The sequence below is a fragment of the Bubalus bubalis genome, chromosome 2, assembly GCF_019923935.1.
Source record: "Bubalus bubalis isolate 160015118507 breed Murrah chromosome 2, NDDB_SH_1, whole genome shotgun sequence".
In the NCBI taxonomy this organism is placed as follows: Eukaryota; Metazoa; Chordata; class Mammalia; order Artiodactyla; family Bovidae; genus Bubalus; species Bubalus bubalis.
The window spans coordinates 66,504,342-66,521,679 of record NC_059158.1 but is presented as its reverse complement, the minus strand read 5'-3'; the positions used below and the strand labels follow the sequence as shown (position 1 = coordinate 66,521,679).

The window sequence follows — 17,338 nt, the reverse complement described above, 5'->3', positions numbered from 1 at the left end:
AATTAGGAGTCTGGAATTAACAGATACACATTCAAGCTCATGCTCAGCCGCTCAGTTGTGTCAACCCTTTGCAATCCTCTGGAGCCGGCCAGGCTCCTCTGTTCATGGGATTTCCCAGGCAAGAATACTGAAGTGTGTTACCACGCCCTCCTCCAGAGGATCTTCTCAACCCAGGGATCAAACCACATCTCCTGCATTGGCAGACAATTCTTTACTGTGCCACCTGGGAAGCCCAGAGCATGGTAAGAAATTCCTAATAAAAACACAAATAAGTTGTGAAAGAAAGTGAAAGTGAAATCGCTCAGTCACGTCTGACTCTTCACAACCCCATGGACTGCAGCCTACCAGGCTCCTCTATCCATGGGATTTTCTAGGCAAGTACTGGAGTGGGTGAAGATAATTAAGTTTGGATAGAAGAAAGTTTAAAGGCAGGGGGATGAAACTTAAATGAATTTTAAAAATAAACAGATACACCTAATGGTGCATATTTCTCCTCTCCTCCCTTATTCATTTTTCCTTTCCCTGGCACCTGCCCTGAACACTCTTTCTTCTGAGCACAACAGCAAGACCTTCAGATTTCATTTGACCATGCTAGATAGAAGAAGAAGAAGGCAATGGCACCCCACTCCAGTACTCCTGCCTGGCAAATCTCATGTATGGAGGAGCCTGGTAGGCTACAGTCCATGGGGTCACGAAGAGTCAGACACGACTGAGCGACTTCACTTTCACTTTCCACTTTCCTGCATTGGAGAAGGAAATGGCAACCCACTCCAGTGTTCTTGCCTGGAAAATCCCAGGGACAGGGGAGCCTGCTGGGCTGCCATCTATGGGGTCTCACAAAGTTGGACATGACTGAAGACTTAGCAGCAGCAGTAGCAGCATGCTAGATAGGGCATGAATGGAAACTCCAGTATAATATCAAATAGTAATCCTGTAATCCTGGGCTGCTAGAGAGTTATCAGAAATAATTTTTTTATACATTTATCTAAGATGTGAAGATATCTAAATAAGACTATCACAGGTCAAACATTTTAGAGTAGTTTGTCCTCATTTCATTTTTGACATACATTTGTTCAAGTAGCTTGTTAAAAGAGATCTCAAATACTATAATGAGTCTTGCTTCCAAAACATCCAACCACTTGACTGCTCTTTATCCTAGGGTTGGATGGCAGGGTGAGCATAAATGTTTATTCCATGAGTGCTCTTAAAAAATGAAAACTTTGTGTTTAAGAAACTTACAACATGAAAACAAAAATCGTTGGTACATTTCCCTTAGGAATTCTTAAAATGCACTATACAGAAAAGAAGGGCCAGGAGTATACGTCCAACATGTTAGCACTGTTGACCTCTGAAAAGTGCTTCAGCTGGTGTTTGATGCAACTTTTTTTAGTCCCAGTGGGGTCAATAAAATAGAAAGTGAGGGGTCCCTAAACATAAGCTGGGGGCCAGTGAGCTGTGAAAACTGACCCTGCCTCCAATCAGCACTCTACTGATCCTTGGGAGCTATTTATACTCCAAATTTTCTCTTGAAATCTGATGACACAATTCCCCAAGGGCTTATATTTTGAACTAGAGAGTTTGTAGGAAAAGGGAATAAAGAAAGAGGCGGCCACGGAAGGAGAGGTCATGGGATTCTGACTCTTAGAATTATATCAGTGAAAACATTTCTGTCCACAGTAGACTCTTGGAAAATAGTTACACTCATGTACCCAAACAGTTATTTCCAGGCATTCAGTGCCCACGCGTATACCTATTAAGTATCAAAATTCAAGCGCCAAATGCAATTAGGGGAAACTGATTTAAATTATTCTTATAAAGGACACACTTCAACAAAAAACTAACTCATTCACCTCTTCCTCTAATATTTGCTGGGCCCACAGTAGGAGCACATATCTCTGAATATTTCACCACTAAATATTTAAAGCTATATATCAAGAGAACAAACAGTTACACTTGTTCTATTCTTCTGCCTTTTAATAAGTTTCATAAAAATCTGACAAGTTGGGTTGGAAACAAGAATTTTCAACTCCTTGTGTGACAAGGCTGCACCTGCCTGCCCGCAGCTCAGGCCCTTGCTGTATGAACAGGTAGATACTGTGGTCCCAGTACAATCTCCGTCAATCCACCCAAGCTTGAAAGCAGCTGCTTCTTGGCCTTTCTTTAAGGGTGGAGAGGTGTACACACCAGCAGTATCCTGGGCCCCCTCAGGAGAAAAGACCTAAGGAGGAAGCCCATTAAGACTTCGGAGACAGGCTAATAGACATTTGGGTAGAGAACTCTGGGGTCTCAGGGTCAGAATACAGTAGAGGGGCACACTGCACTGGGCAGGGAATTCCAAGATGTGAGTATCCAGCAGGGGAAAAGTCATGAGCTCAGTTTCTTCTTGGCCTTGGAGACCTACTAACCCATGGGAAGGAGCAGACCAAAAGATGGCCATCTGTGAACATCCTAATGTGGGGGACAGTGTCCAGGGAAGCAGTTCCACTGGCACTGAGCTAAGGGTGGTACTGGCCTCATATTTGGTGAACACCTTCCAAGTGACCCCTTCTGGGATAACTGGGAGAATTAGAAGTTGATCTTTCTACAGTATGGTTATTCTTTGGAGGTAAGTGGTTCCCTCATAAGCAAGTCTATTAGAATAATTTCTTTAGTTAACACATGCATATGTTCTGAGGTACCTGCAGCCTCTCCACACACCCCTTCTCCACCAAAAAACCCCAAGAGTAATTGTCAAGCTTCACTCAGACTTCAGAACCATCTGAGGATGGATTTAATGACAATGTCAGCTAACTTTATTGCTTACTTACTATGAACCAGGCAAGGAGCCACGCTTTACTTCATTTAATTCTCAAAACACCACCATAAGGAAGATATTACTATCAGCACTTTACTGATGAATAAATTGAGGTACAGACACCTTAAGTGATTTGCTCAAATCATACAACTAGAGGCATCCATGCCATTTTTTGAGCTCAAGTCTCTCTGATTTCAGGATCTGAGTTTTTTAACTGATGAGCTATTCTTTACCTCAAATGTGTGTTTTGTTTACTAAGTGTCCAGACTCCCTTTAAATTCAGACAAAAATATCAGCAATCATTATTCTCTATCCCATCTCTATGTTGAAATTCCAGTTTAAAAATAATTGATCTTAAAAAAATCTTAAAGGACTTTGGTTCCCGAGAATTATGATTAAAGGAAGCTTAAATTTGTTTTCCATGACTGGTGTGTTGAATAATTTTCTTAGAGAGAAATATATCTGGATGGTATTATTTCAGGGTACTTTGAAGCGTGATAAATAAATTGAATGTCAGGATGGAAAGAGGTAATACATTTGAAAAGCCTTGTTGACTTGTTAGGAACCTGTTTCCTGAGCACTAAATACATTTGAATTAATTTTTCCAGGGCACCACCCATATACATTTATTTATTTATTATTTGCCTTGTTTCAAAAGACTTAAAATGGCAGGCTCACAAATTTATTTCAACAGCTTTTTTTTTTATTTGTTTGGTTTTGGTGTTTTGGCAATTTTCTTTTTCTGTCTACCTGACTAGGCCTCTGTGCAAGTTAAGGCCCAAGGCTCTGCACCTCCTCTATACCCACCAAAGGAAGCAGAGTTCCAGGAATGGGAGGGTCATCTCCTGGGACAGGAAAGAAGAGCCAGGAAATGTTGGGGGAGGCTCTGAGAAGGGGTTAGGCTCTCAGAGAGTTAGGATCAAGACTGTATTTAGGGAATCAGTTGGGAGATGGAAATGAAGGGAACGGGTAAAGCAGAAAACTGCCCTAGGCCTCACTGATGACTCTTGGCTTCCTACCAGGAAGTCCTTTTGGCTCAAAACATCTTCAAAAATATTCCTCTAGGCTCAAAGCCTGACATTCCACTAATTACCATTTTTTTTGATTAGTAAGCATCCTCTGCAGTTAAGAGAAAGTGCCTCAGGAGTTGGAATCCTGGCTTCATCACCTATTAGCTGTGTGGTCTTAGAAACCAACAGTCCATCTTTTGAATCTCAGTTTCTTTGTCAATAAAAGAGAGATAATAATAGTGATAAGTAGTGAATTGAGAGTCACTCAGTCATGTCTGACTTTTTGTGACCCCATGACTATAGGCTGCCACACGCCTCTGTCCATGGAATTCTCCAGGCAAGAATACGGAGTGGGTAGTCGTTTCCTTCTCCAGGGGATCTTCCCAACCCCAGGGATCGAATTCAAGTTTCCCTCATTGCAGGCAGATTCTTTACCATCTGATAATAGAGCTGATAATAATAGTATGTCTAGTGGTGGGGTTGGAGGATGAAATAAGTAAACACACAGAAAGCACTTCGAATAGTGTCTGATACAAAGCAAGCCCTCAGTAACCTCCCAGCCATTTATATACCTGCATGAATTAGTCTAAGCAGATCAATTTATGATGTGCAGTAAAAGGAAGGTATCTTGTGATGGAAGTGTTTCAGACAGTAAAGGAAGAAGTTGGTCAAAGTGGACTTGCAGGAACCAAAGAAAAACTTATGCATTCTGTGGGTTGTAAGGAGGCAGTGGGAGGGATCTCCAAAAATGTTTTTTACCTACTTTAAAATTTTAATGAGTACAATAGGCAAATTAACAGAGACAGAAAGTAGAATAGAGGTTACCAGGGGCTGAGGGGAGAGGGGGACTGGGAGTTATTGTTTAATGGTACAGAATTTCTGTTTGGGATCATGAAAAGGTTTTGGAAATGGATAGTGATAATAGTTGTACAATATTGCAAATGTACTTAACTCCGCTGAATTGTACACTGAAAATGGTACATTTTACATTTTATGACAATTCTACAATATCTACCTAGCATTGATCTTCCTGTCCCACTTTTCAGAGAATGATATGTTGCCTCTTCTAATCAAGGTAATGAGACAGAGAGGAGGGTATTCCAAGGTCGCTTTGAGTAAGTGTCCTTCCATGGCTCACCAAGTTGCAGGCTGAAGAAAAAAGTTGAGGTTGTGGCCCAGAGATGAAGCCTAAGGCCACGGTTTGCCAGATCTGGGAGAGGTGATTACACTATAGACCAAAGAACAGGCCTCCTCTATGCCCCAAGAGCTGTTGCTCAAAGCACTACTTGTCTCCAATTCAGCGCCCTTTGCCTACTGCTCCTAGTGCATGATGAAATTTCCTGGTTTGGGGAGGCATTTTAGCCCCCAAGCTTCATATACAACTTGGGGCAATATTTGGGCCACACTCCTTTGATAAGGCCTCAAAATTCTAGGCATTAGATTTCTAACATTCTCTATGTCTGCACGTCTATTCAGTTGTGTCCAACTCTTTGTGATCATATGGACTGTAGCTGCCAGGTTCCTCTGTCTGTGGAATTTTCCAGCTAAGAATACTGGAGTGGGTTGCCATTTCTTCCTCCAGGGGATGTTCCTGACCAAGCGATTAAACCCATGTCTTCTGAGTCTACTGCATTGGCAGGTGGATTTTTTACCTCTGAAGCCACAAGGGAAGCCCAACATTCTCTGTATATCTTTCCTATTGTAGCCTAATTCGACATTCTCTATAAGTGTGGTCTCTGGACTGGCAGAACTGGCAGCAACTGGGAACTTGTTAAACCTGGAACTTCAAGGGCTCTAGTCCAGACTTGTTGACTTAACAAGCCCTCCAGGTGATTCTGATGAATACTTTGAGAACTGCTCTCACCCATTCATGGTGCGCCAATTAATGGAAGATCGTGGCCAAGGAAGTAAGATTTAATCTTTTTCTGCAACGTGGACTTAGCAGTACTGATTATTTCTATGCTCATTATTCCACTATGAGAGAAGTGAGTGAACAATATAGGAAGGAACTAGCAGAAGAATCTCAGTAAAAGTATCTTAATTAATAAATCTTTAAGCTCATTTTATGAACAAGAATAATCTGTATGTTACTTAACTGAAAAATAGAAGAGTCAATTTCTCAAGTTTTAGGATCTATTCTCTTAGAAACTCTTAAAATGCACTGCAGTATTATTAACTATAGTCACCATGCTATACAGAGGCACCAAATTCTCGGGGAGCAGAGAATGGATACTAAGAAGAGCTGGGATATATTTGAAGGACAGGGGTGTGAAGGAAGACAAGGAATATATTTCTTTCTAAACCTATGAAGCTGAAAGACTAAGGGCAAAGACAAGAAGGAGTTAACAATAGCCAAACAGAATAGCAAAATAATTATCAATGTATATAGTGTCCTTCATAGATAGTTGTTGAGTAAGTGAATAAATGTATAAAAATATAGGCAGAGAGTCTTTGGTCTTAGAGGCTATAGAATATTGAGATACTTACAGTAGTTAGGTGAGGAATAAAATCATTTTCAGTCAGGTTTTGCTCCATGTGTGAAAAGATATTTGTATCAAAAAAAAAAAAAAAAGATAATCTCACAATTAAATTTTTTTCTGTTACCCTGGCCATATATTTAGCCATGTCTTCATTCACTGACTTTTTATATGCAACACAGAATAACCTGGGGAGGAAAAACTCCTGTTCTTGGATTTCAAAAATCTAGTTCCCAGAGGAGGAAAGGCCCAAAGATGATGGAAGAATATGTGATGACTCAGAGTAGAGTTTCCATTCCTGTTATCATCCAAAGATGCCCTACGTTAATCAGGAAGACAGAAGAGATCTTGAGAAAGGACACTTGCGTCCAACCTGAAATTCTCCAAGTCAAACACTGAGTGGGGAAATAGCACATCCCAGTACATTTCTAGGATCCTGGAGCAGAAGGATGCTAGATGCCCTGCCCACCCACTAACTGCACCTTTTTATTTTAATAAGAAAAAACAAGTCTCTGACGTTCAGTACCTGGTACTTACCCAAGAACCACCCATGCTATTTAACTGTATCATGGGGTCAATATATTTCATCATTTGCCTTGGAAACTCAATCAACCTCTTGCCTTGTTTCATGGGAAAATATGTTCTAAATAGTTATCTTAGATATCTTAGATAACACATTTGTGTTAGGACTTATTATTAGGATAAGGTGACTGTCTACAAGGTTTGACGATTAAGAACATGGGCTTTGGAGCAAGGGAGATCTTTAAGGCTATAAGGATGCTCTCACTAGCAAGTGACATCCAACCTAACCCTAAGTGGCTTAAATAATTGGGGGACTTATTATTTTTCTTAACAGGAAAGTTGAAGATAGGAGACTCCAGTAGGGATTTTTAAAAAAATCAGTAGTCAACAGTATCATCAAGGACTCAGGTTTCCTCCATCTTTCTGTGCTGCCAACTTTAGTGTTAGGTTGAGCTCTAAGCTTGCAGCCAGATGGTTGTATCGTTTTCAGTCATCATACCCAGATACAATACCCAGAAGCAAAGGACTCCTTTTCCATGGGAGGAAATCTTTTGATGAACCCCCATTTGTCTCATTGGCCAAAATTATATCAGATGTCCATGTCCAAACTTGCTGGTTAGGGAGCTGAGGACTAATTTCTGATTTGGATCAATTAGGATATACCCATCCTAAGCCTGGGGCTAAGACTGGTCTCCCATGAATCACTGGCTTTCCAGAGAAGAGTGAATAATTGAAAAAAGAAAAAAAGAGTTCTATTACCAAGGAAGAAAAGAATAGATGTTCGTAATCTCCATCTCAGTTTGAACTTATCTCTGACACATAATACTTATATGATTCTAAGCAATTTAATTACTTTTTTATGTCTCACATTTTTAACTTTATAGTGAAAATAATATACGTATTATAGAATTTTTGAGACATGAAATCATATATGCAAATTGCATAATGCATTGCCTTGGATATAATTATCTGTCAAATAATCTTGTTATTAATATCATCATTAGAAAAGAATAACATTAAAAAGTTTATCTTTTTCAAACTCAGGAAATATTCATTTATATTTTATTGACCCAAAATATCACAACAGTAAGCTCATACCTAATACGTGGAGCTTTTTATGTCAGCCATCTCTCAAAAGATCTGGTCAGATTTTTTTCCCCCTTTCACTAGTCAGGCTGTTTTTGAAAGTTTGCAGAAAGTAACACATCACAGATGGCAAAAAACATGAAAATCAACCAAAAGTTATTGCAACTTTTTCTAAGCCTGGTTTTCACACTCCATCTACAGGGTGAGAACAGCCTACAACACAGCACTCCAAACAGCCACCCCTCCCTACAGCTCACACCATAAAAATGGAATTCATAAAAATCATAATTTGCTTTTTAATGGTTCACTGAACTCCAGCAATGTCTTAGCACATACCCTTCAAACTGATTTCCTTAGGGACACCTCCAAATGGAATGAGGATGTACAGCTTGGAAATATCACCTCTGTCTTGTTTTGCTACCCTCAAAGCATCAGAGAGAGGTCATTCCAGAGTAATCAAAACAGAAAGATTTGTCTCTTGATATCGTTTTGTTCTGATTCACCAATTCTTATAGTCAGCGCTAGTCATCAGTGTTTTGGCAACGAGAGTTTGTTTAAGGTAATTTTGTTGGCTTTTCTTTTATCTGTAATTGAAATGTTAAAGAAAGGTGTTTATTAGTCCAGCTCTTTTCTTTTCTCCATCTTCCCTATTCTGCCTCTAAATGTCTGAGGATTACACAAGAGTCAGTGCCATCATGACATGTAGGTTGTAGTGATTAATCACTCAGGGTTTGCTCTCTACTTCATATTGATCTCTGAGTTTTAGAGTCCATGGTCTGTAATTTTTGTCAAAATTATTACCACACTGTTACTCTTGCTGAGCAACTGAGTTTAAAACCAATGCTTACTAGCCTTTTTGATTTTATTGTGCTATGCATGTTTTGCTTATTTGAAGATCCTTAGATATGTGCTATAGTTAGCTCCATTTCACCTTCATTTTCTACCTATGCTTGGCTATTTGTCTCCTTTCCAAGATAACTTAAGGCTAACTTCTTTTTTACTAAAGTATAGTTGATTTACAATGTTGTGTTAATTACTACTATACACTGACTCAATGGACATGAGTTTGAGCAAGCTCTGGGAGATGGTAAAGGCCAGGGAGATGGTGAAGGACAGGGAAGACTGGCATGCTGCAGTCCATTGGGTCGCAAAGAGTCAGACACAACTGAGCAACTGGACAACAACAACAAATACAGCAGTGATTCAGTACATTTTTCTGGAGGCTTCTTTGGTGGTTCAGCAGTAAAGAATCCGCCTGCCAATGTAGGAGACATGGGTTTGATCCTTGGGTCAGGAAAATCCCCTAGAGAAAGGCATGGCAAACCACTCCAGTATTCTTTCTTGGGAAATGCTATGGATAGAGGAGACTGGTGGGCAAGAGTCCACGGGGTCGCAAAAGAGTTGGACATGACTTAGTGACTAAACAACAACAGCACACTTTTAAAATATTCTTTTTCATCATAGTTTATCATAGAATAATGAATATAGTTCTCCATGCTATGCAGTAGGACCTTCATTCTACATATAAACACTTATATCTGCTAACACAAGGGTGCCTATATCTTTTTGAATTATAGTTTTATCTGGATATATGCCCAGGGTGGGGTTACTGGATCATATAGTTATTCTATTTTTGGTTTTCTGAGGAATCTCCATTCTGTTTTTCACTGTGGCTACACCAACTTACAAAGAATAACTTCTTGACCTAATCTTTCCATAGTTACTATTTCTCTTTAATCTGAATCTCTTTTTTATCTTAAGGTTCACGGAAGGTTTCTGTTCTAAAAAAAAGCATGTAAAAAAATTCATTCCTAATAAATAGACTGTTATATAGCTGCTTTTTCCTATGGGCTAGGAAATACTTGAAAAATAATCTAAGCTTATTTCTTCTAGAGACATTCCACTTCAATTCCTCGTATTAATATAATATGACTGGTGGCTTTTTCTCTTCATGAAACTCCATTTCAGAGGCATCAGGACTCTCCTAACTGCATTCAATGGTTCTTCTGTGGCATTTTGATTTACCCTTTTTAGCAACCCTGTCTTTGCTACTCCAGATTCTCCAGATATGCTTTCTTCAGTCTGTAATTCCTGAGTGTCCTCTGAAGTTGCTCCATTCCTAACTTTAAATGGTGTGTTCCCACACAACATATTGAATTATCATAGGCATTCTGATTATAAAAAAAAAAAACAAAAAAAAAACAAAAAAAAACAAAACAAAACCTGAGACTCCTGGATTATAATCCCTAAATTCACATCTCTAACTGGCACCATATTTCTGAGCTCTAGAGTCCATATATCTAGCACATTCCAGACCCCCCCTTTTTTAAACCTTAATTCCTTCCATTAGAAGCCATGTCTTTGAGAATAGGCATAGGGAGTTTTGCTGGGGAACTGAATTTATTAATATTAAGTAATTCTAACCATACCTGGTTTGGAATCTTAACTCTACAATTTCTATCCGATTTTATATCCATGTTCGTGTTATGATTTACTGCTGCTAATTAGTGTTTCCTGTTGTAATCTTTCAGTGTGCTTGGGTTTTTCTCTCACTTCAAACATCCCTGTTTCTTGTTTATGGTATTAGTCCTCATTCCTCTATTTATCTTCCCAGTTCTTGACTCATTTTTAATGACCAGCTATCTGCACAGTTGTACTCTGGATTCTGATGAGCGATGTGTTTGGTATTCACTTCACATACTCAGTAGATATTTGTGTTATGAGTGAACATTCCTTAGTAAATTCTAGTACATGATGATTTCAAGGGACTTAGACTTGAAGGTGCCCTGGATTTCAGTCGATTTCAGAAGACTAACTTCTTCAATTACTGATTGATATCCATGCAGTCTTACTCAGATAATCTCTCAAAATTAAGGACATTTAGATGTAGTAAGACATAGGAGTCAATTAAAGATTTTTTTTAAAAAATCAAGATGGGTATCCTATTAAGGTTTGTTTCCCATCAGTTTGTACTCCATTCTCTTTTCCTGGTAACTTAAGCCCACCTGACTTCATTTCTCGGGATAAAAAATTGCTGTCAATAAATTATTTGATTTTTTAAAATAAATTACATATCTTATTGTGTTGTGTACCCAGAAGTCTCTGCACTTATTAGTACAACAAAGAGTCATTATTATTTAACTTTTAGTAGTGTAAGTCACTCAGGGGTGTCAGACTCTTTGTGACCCCATGGACTGCAGCCCGCCAGGTTCCTCTGTCCATGGGATTCTTTAGGCAAGAATACTGGAGTGGATTGCCATTCCCTTCTCCAGAGGATCTTCCCAACCCAGGGATTGAACTTGGATCTCCTGCCTTTAAGGCAGATTGTTTACCGTGTGAGCTACAGGGAAGTCCCAATTTAACTTTTATGAAGTCCCAATTTAAACTTTATAATTTAACTTTTATTCTGTCAGATATGGTGTTACACTTAATCCTCAAGGCAAAACTGTGCAATTAGCACTGTCATTATTGTTAATCTACAAACATAAAGCTAAGAAATATAGAAGTTAAGTCACTTGCTTAACTCTTAAGAAGAGAGTATTAAGTGTAGCATCCCGACTTTGAACAACCCACTCTTTCTGAATTTGGAGTCTGTAATCAAACAGTGGTAATTGTAAGACTTAGATTGATTCACATTAAGAAAATAAAGTTATAAATTGTGTTGTGTGTGTGTGCTAAGTCACTTCAGTCATGCCCGACTCTTTGCAACCATGGACGGTAACCTGCTAGGCTCCTCTGTCCATGGGATTCTCCAGGCAAGAATACTGGACTGGGTTGCCATGTCCTCCTCAAATTGTATTGCAGGGCAGTATTAATAAGCATAATTTCCATCATTTAAAGTGTATCTCCCAGCCAGCTGCCTACCCTCATGAATAGCAATTTATAAGGTCAAGGATGGTACTTTTCCTGGCAATATCCAAATCTAAATAAGGACAATCAAACAGAAGCTTTTTGTAGGTCACATGTTTCTGGATTTTAACTGTGCAGCTTTGAAAAATAAAAGCCTCTAGTGATACATCTGAAAGCAGGATCATAAAATGCTGGTATTTGCATTTGAAAGTGTTTTGTCAAAAAACCAACAGTCATATTCATTAAGGAATTGTGCTATAATTCCTGAAAGAAAGTCAGAATTTTAATTCTATAAGAAATTGTTTTTTACTCTCACTGTTTGCAGATGACATGATCCTCTACATAGAAAACCCTAAAGACTCCACCAGAAAATTACTAGAACTAATCAATGACTATAGTAAAGTTGCAGGATATAAAATCAACACACAGAAATCCCTTGCATTCCTATACACTAATAATGAGAAAACAGAAAGAAAAATTAAGGAAACAATTCCATTCACCATTGCAACGGAAAGAATAAAATACTTAGGAATATATCTACCTAAAGAAACTAAAGACCTATATATAGAAAACTATAAAACACTGGTGAAAGAAATCTAAAAGGACACTAATAGATGGAGAAATATACCATGTTCGTGGATTGGAAGAATCAATATAGTGAAAATGAATATACTACCCAAAGCAATTTATAGATTCAATGCAATCCCTATCAAGCTACCAACGGTATTCTTCACAGAGCTAGAACAAATAATTTCACAATTTGTATGGAAATACAAAAAACCTCGAATAGCCAAAGCGATCTTGAGAAAGAAGAATGGAACTGGAGGAATCAACCTGCCTGACTTCAGGCTCTACTACAAAGCCACAGTCATCAAGACAGTATGGTACTGGCACAAAGACAGAAATATAGATCAATGGAACAAAATAGAAAGCCCAGAGATAAATCCACACACCTATGGACTCCTTATCTTTGACAAAGGAGGCAAGAATATACAATGGAGAAAAGACAATCTCTTTAACAAGTGGTGCTGGGAAAACTGGTCAACCGCTTGTAAAAGAATGAAACTAGAACACTTTCTAACACCATACACAAAAATAAACTCAAAATGGATTAAAGATCTCAACGTAAGACCAGAAACTATAAAACTCCTAGAGGAGAACATAGGCAAAACACTCTCCGACATACATCACAGCAGGATCCTCTATGACCCACCTCCCAGAATATTGGAAATAAAAGCAAAAATAAACAAATGGGACCTAATTAAACTTAAAAGCTTCTGCACAACAAAGGAAACTATAAGCAAGGTGAAAAGACAGCCTTCAGAATGGGAGAAAATAATAGCAAATGAAGCAACTGACAAACAACTAATCTCAAAAATATACAAGCAACTCCTACAGCTCAACTCCAGAAAAATAAATGACCCAATCAAAAAATGAGCCAAAGAACTAAATAGGCATTTCTCCAAAGAAGACATACAGATGGCTAACAAACACATGAAAAGATGCTCAACATCACTCATTATCAGAGAAATGCAAATCAAAACCACTATGAGGTATCATTTCATGCCAGTCAGAATGGCTGCCATCCAAAAGTCTACAAGCAATAAATGCTGGAGAGGGTGTGGAGAAAAGGGAACCCTCTTACACTGTTGGTGGGAATGCAAACTAGTACAGCCACTATGGAGAACAGTGTGGAGATTCCTGAAAAAACTGGAAATAGAACTGCCTTATGATCCAGCAATCCCACTGCTGGGCATACACACTGAGGAAACCAGAAGGGAAAGAGACACGTGTACCCCAATGTTCATCGCAGCACTGTTTATAATAGCCAGGACATGGAAGCAACCTAGATGTCCATCAGCAGATGAATGGATAAGAAAGCAGTGGTACATATACACAATGGAGTATTACTCAGCCATTAAAAAGAATACATTTGAATCAGTTCTAATGAGGTGGATGAAACTGGAGCCTATTATACAGAGTGAAGTAAGCCAGAAAGAAAAACACCAATAGAGTATACTAACACATGTATATGGAATTTAGAAAGATGGTAACGATAACCCTGTATACGAGACAGCAAAAGAGACACTGATGTATAGAACAGTCTTTTGGACTCTGTGGGAGAGGGAGAGGGTGGGAAGATTTGGGAGAATGGCATTGAAACATGTAAAATATCATGTATGAAACGAGTTGTCAGTCCAGGTTCGATGCACGATACTGGATGCTTGAGGCTGGTGCACTGGGAGGACCCAGAGGGATGGTATGGGGAGGGAGGAGGGAGGAGGGTTCAGGATGGGGAACACATGTATACCTGTGGCAGATTCATTTCAATATTTGGCAAAACCAATACAATATTGTAAAGTTTAAAAATAAAATAAAATTTAAAAAAAAAGAAGTTGTTTTTTATTTTTTCTACTCATATCATATTTCAAGAGAGATTTTTGTGCTTTGATTTATCTTCTTAATTGAAATCCTGCAGTTGTTAAAGCTTAGTGGGAAAAAGTAATGTATGTATGTATGCATGTGTGTATAGGGGGGATTTAAACCAATTTATAATTTCTGTTCTATTCTGCTTTATCATGTTTTAATCTTTTCTTGTGGTTCAGCCACCTCCAAATGCCTCTCTTGAATACTTACTGAAACATTTTTTTTCTAAAAAAAGAATTTTCTAATAAAAAAATCTCAGAAGTTATCAGCATTTTTAAAGTTTAAAAGAAACTAAATGCTTATTCAATTATCTCTGTTTTACTAATATCCCTAAGGCAAATGCAGTTTTAAAAATTATATACACATGGCAACAAAAAGTATCCTCAGCTTGCTGCTGTGTCTTACTAAGTGAAAGTGAAAGTTACTCAGTTGTGTCTGACACTTTGAGACCCCATGGACTATAAGCATATGGAATTCTCCAGGCAAGAATACTGGAGTGGTTAGTCATTTTCTTCTCCAGGGGACCTTCCTAACCCAGGGATTGAACCCAGGTCTCCAACACTGCAGGAAGATTCTTTACCAGCTGCAGGTGGATTCTTTACAAGGGAAGCCCCAAAATACTGGATTGGTTAGCCTATCCTTTCTCCAGGGCATCTTCCCAACCAGGAATCAAACCAGGGTCTCCTGCAGAGCAGGCGGATTCTTTACCAACTGAGCTATCAGGGAAGGCCTGTATCTTACTAAGTCTATAGGAAATCAAGCCATATCAAGTATTTTTCCTCTAAAATTTCTTGAGCTGATATTTTAATCATCAAACTAGTCTTAGAAGATACATACAAAATAATGTTGGGTATAAGCAGTAGCATGATGACAAATAGTTAACCACATATTCACCAGGAAAAAAAAAATCCTGATTTGTATCATTTGCCAATTTTTATAGTATAAACACTCTACCTATAGGCAATTTCAAGCAAATGATGTTGAAGGCAGAGTTGAGAAAAGATGTAACCATAGTCAACAAATCAATGGGCCTGACAATCCTGACAGCTTGTGAGCTTTCATCAAAACCTCCAGGAAGTCTCTAAAATCACCCTTTTGTCAGATGTGAATAAAAGGATGCAGATGAGAATTGTGCTTAAAGCCAGTCTTTAGAGTCAGCCTGCCAAGACCTAACTCCACTCTTTAAAGTATCCTCTGTGTTATCTTGCATAAGCCATCTAACTTTCCTGCGCCTCTCTTTGCTCATATGTAAAATGGTAATAATATAAGTTTTAATCTCTATGATTATTAAATGAAATAGTGCATTAAAGTGCTTAGAAGAGTTCTTGGCATATAGCTATAATAATAGGCTATTAGTAATAAATGTTAGGGACTATTTTTATAGAATTTACAATCTAACTATCAGAATATTTTACACATTGTCATCTAAATCTTTCACAGTTCATTGAAAACCATCCTGCTTGATAACAACACTCTGAGAGGAGCCAGTTATAGAGGGAAGAGTACTAAGAAAGATGTCATACCTTACTCACTAGTCCCAGTTTTGCCGAAGTCTAGGTTTGTGGCCTTTGGCAAACCAGTTTTCTTCAGGAGCTTTGGTTCTTTCATTAGTAAAATACAGAAAGTAATGGTCACCCTGCCAACTACACAGGACTGTGGTGAGACTGCTATAAGTTAATGAAACTATGAACTCTTCTTGGAAGATGGTACATACGTGGGGTGTTATTATTAATCCAATTTAAAATTCATGATGCCATTGAGGATTAAAATAAAAGAGTGAGAAGTTTTGTGTCATTTGAGTAAACATTTGGAAATAATGTATTGTTAAGATCTAGGATGTTTTGTTGTATTGTAAAGATGAAAAACCCCACATTTGTATCCTGAAGCAGTGAACCATTTTTTTCTTCCCACAAAAGAGCAAGTTTCAAATGTTTAAATGAATTAAGGATCCTGGGGAACTAAGTTAAAAATATCTATGTGATCATAATTTTCTAGGAAAGGAAATATAAAGGAAAAATTAATAAATAAAGCACATAATATTCTGTCAAATTGGATAGTATTACATCATTACAAGATGAATACTGTAAATTTCCAAATAATTATTAAAGGCAAAATTTCATAAGTTTTATAAATAAGTATAAAAAATGAAATGTCCACGACAGATTGAAGAAATTTTAAATTAAGTTCAGTCAACTTGTAAACAAGAAAAATCACACACAAAAATGAAGGCAAGGAAATTATAGGAAAAATACTTGATTTTTTAAAAAAGTTACACATTGAATCTCTGTTCATGTATAAGAATCATATACATTTATGTACACTTAGTGAAAGTTAACTAAAAATCATTCTAAAAGTGTGCCTATGATTTTTTCTCTTAATTTATGGCTTCACACTGTGCTTTAACAGAGTTCTGTTCTAGAGAATAAGAATCTCTGTGCAGCCTGGTCTTCACCACACCCTTTTCTATCAGTTACCAGTAAAAATTCTTACGGCCTAAAATGTAAATATTGGTATATGATATGGGAAGATCAAGCTTCCTTGTTGAAGGGAAAAATCAAAATGAAAGTTATGAATAGTATGTTATCTTCTATGAAAGTCAGAGGGAAAATATGAAATAAAAATTTGTAAGAAATCACTGAAAATATTCATAAGAAATTTATGAGTTAGGGAACTTGAGTAGACTAAGAAACAGGTGGATAAAGACTTTAACAAGGTACCATTTTATATTGTTTTGAGTTGTGATTTGTGAATTTATTACCTACTAAATAGCATTATTGTGTGTGTGTGTGTGTGTGTGTGTGTGTGTAAGTCCAGTACACCTCAGTCTCACATCTGATTTAACACTTCTCACCTGCCCCGCGCTCAGGCCTGACAGGCAGAGACGCCGGCAGAGGAGACAAGTGTGATGGACTCCTCCTCCATGTCTGGTCCCCTGTCCCACTCACTACGCAGCTTCTTCTTGTTCAGCAATGTGGTGGGGAAGACAGGGGTCAAAGGGTCTTACAAGACTGGTGGGTTTGTTGTCATCTGTGTGACAAATACGCAAATGCTGGTTACCTTTTCTCTCCTGAGGAGCTTTTGTGCTTCCTTCAGAGACAACACCCTACACCAACTGGGTATCTTGTTCTTTGATATTTATGCTGAATTTTCGATTCCTACTCTGTCTTCTGTTT

At 38.1% G+C, this 17,338-nt stretch overlaps 1 protein-coding gene across 3 annotated transcripts in view; it reads right to left on the bottom strand.

Annotated features, from left to right (window-relative positions):
* Positions 1-17,338, bottom strand: part of PDE1A (phosphodiesterase 1A) — a 399,686-nt gene that overhangs the window by 102,642 nt on the left and 279,706 nt on the right. The window lies entirely within an intron of this gene.